The sequence below is a fragment of the Amphimedon queenslandica genome, unplaced genomic scaffold (genome assembly GCF_000090795.2).
Source record: "Amphimedon queenslandica unplaced genomic scaffold, v1.1 AMPQUscaffold_10464, whole genome shotgun sequence".
In the NCBI taxonomy this organism is placed as follows: Eukaryota; Metazoa; Porifera; class Demospongiae; order Haplosclerida; family Niphatidae; genus Amphimedon; species Amphimedon queenslandica.
Genome location: NW_003549272.1, coordinates 1 through 2,239, shown reverse-complemented (window position 1 = coordinate 2,239; position 2,239 = coordinate 1). Strand labels below are relative to the sequence as shown.

Sequence of the window (2,239 nt, the reverse complement as noted above, 5' to 3'; positions counted from 1 at the left end):
ATTTCAGCCAGTATATGTGCCTTAACATTTAGATTGTGCCAGATAGCCTAACTGTTGGAGTGCAGTTTGGAAGGCTTGAAGGTCGCGGGTTCGAATCCACTACAGGCTTTTTTTTTACCTGATTTTGTCCTGTTAAGAAATAAATGCCCAGGCGTTTAATCGAGCAAATAGGGTATATACATACCAACATTATCAGTGTTTTACACAAAGGATTCTATTCATTAGACAAGGCAAGCAAGCAGAAGGTAACCCTTGAACTATAAGCATGTAAACAGAAATCCCCAATCCCTTCCTATTATCATTATTACTATTATTATTATGCATCAAAAGCACACCCCCAAATAATTACCTTAAGGAGACAATTGTTTGCTGGTATTTAATTTAGCGAATTTTAGCAATTTTTTAAAAACCGCTAACTTAAGTCTGCGCTAATTTTAATTTCTTCATTCAAAGTGGGTGTGGTCACAATGAAAAAAATGGCAGCCATCAGTAAGTCTGAGCTTATTTGCAGCAAACGGTCAGCAAGATAATACTAAACTGCCGTCCAAAGACTTCTCTAGCAGTTAACCTAGGTTAACAAAGCAGATGACAATCTTCTTTGTTCAGTGACTGCTTCTAAGTTCTAAGTGTAAGCAAGATAACTTTACATGTTAATGGCTGCAGAGTCAGTGACGAAGCAATTTAAGCAAGATTAATGCAACAAAATCTACTGTATTAGTGTATTTAGACTTATGCAATTGCTTTGCTTGCTCATACATGTAGATCACAGCACATAATCTGTAGCTTGCTTAGGCTTGCCCCTTTCATTCTTCTAAAAGTTATTAATACCAAATGATCAAAAACGCTAAATTAAGTACCAGCCAAATGTCAGTTTCATGAAAATTGCTGAAATAAGTACACACTAATAATTGTCTCCTTAAGGTACTTACTATCATACTATTGTAACAGACCCTGCTTCACAAAGACATTGTAGACAAGGCAAAATCTAAAAATACTGAGACAAACAAGTGGGCAGAGTCAGAGCACATGGCCAGCCAAAAAGCACAGCAACCTGAGTTAGGACCTTGTATTACCTTCTTCACAAGAGCCAAAGGATTTAGCCTCAGGTGAATGGTTTAGAAGGATATGGAGGAGAAGAAGGACACTCAGGAGTCAATGATCTACCCAACACCAGACAGACACGTGGAAAGAATGCATTGTCCCGTATTTTTCCGTATTCCGGTATTCGTCTGGTCTGAACTGAAGTATTCGCCAGTTGTGAGGGCGAGTGTGAGGGGGAAAGCTCGAAAAGTGTTGCAGTTGATCACAGCCTAGACTTCTATTCTCCTGGCCACTCTGACAGTTGCCTCCTTGGCAAGGCCTAGCTGAGTTACATCATGTACTAGCTCATTTTGGACGAGTATAAAAAATGATGATTAAATTCACTCGGCAAATCCTGCGAGGGGTCCTGCGGTAGACTCGACTAGCAGGAAGAAACTAATCCAACTATGCAAGCAAGCAGCACAGCAAGACAGATTTCAATTGAAAAACTACTATAATTTAAGCTAAATTAAAACTGGTATGTTTATGCAATATTAATAGCTAGCAGTAACATATTAAATTCAACAGCTTTATCTTCTTCCATTTGATTCCAAACTAGAGGTGAATCCAAACTGTCGAGCTCTTGATTTGTACTTCAATTGATACTCCTTGATACCTATTAATGCATGGCAGAAATGAACAGGTAACTAGTAATAGCACTCACTTTAAAAATTATAAACTGCCCCATATACAGTACAGAAAAGAACATAGAAAACTCAGAGGAAGACATCATCCATGAGATGAAACAAATGCTGCTTGAATATATATGCAACTGCTTTGAGGTTACAGGTTTTGATACAAAAGAAGCTATAATTGAGATGAATGACAAGACTATAAATGAAATCGAGCAATATGTTGACAAATGGAAAAAATCATTACCTTTCTGCCTGAGACAAGATCTGAACAAGAAGCATGACATGACAGCAATGCCGTTTGAGTTCACTCTGGGCCATCGTATTCTTATTCAAAAGTTTATTTCAACAATAAAGAAGAAAGACAAATCAGCTCCACAAAAGAAACAGAAATCAGGCCTTCCCTCAAAGAAGCGTAAATTATCACACGCACCAAATGCTCCTGAGAGTATATCTGAAGCCCAACCTGAAGCCACATCTCACCACAATGAAATCTTGTCTGCAACACCTGAAATGAAGGAAAAAAT

The 2,239-nt window shown here is 38.1% G+C and overlaps 2 long non-coding RNA genes across 2 annotated transcripts in view; both read right to left on the bottom strand.

The window, feature by feature from the left end:
* The window catches only part of LOC109590130 (uncharacterized), a 4,819-nt gene extending 3,640 nt beyond the window's left edge, over positions 1-1,179 (bottom strand). The window contains exon 1 of the long non-coding RNA XR_002189165.1: positions 1,074-1,179. This is a non-coding gene — a long non-coding RNA (uncharacterized LOC109590130). The remainder of the gene's footprint in view (positions 1-1,073) is intronic.
* Positions 1,180-1,515: 336 nt separating this feature from the next.
* On the bottom strand, positions 1,516-2,233 carry LOC109590131 (uncharacterized). The gene is made up of 3 exons (XR_002189166.1): positions 1,960-2,233; positions 1,745-1,911; positions 1,516-1,696 (listed from the first exon to the last, which is right to left on the bottom strand). It is a non-coding gene; the product is annotated as an uncharacterized LOC109590131 (long non-coding RNA).
* Between the last annotated feature and the right edge of the window lie 6 nt (positions 2,234-2,239).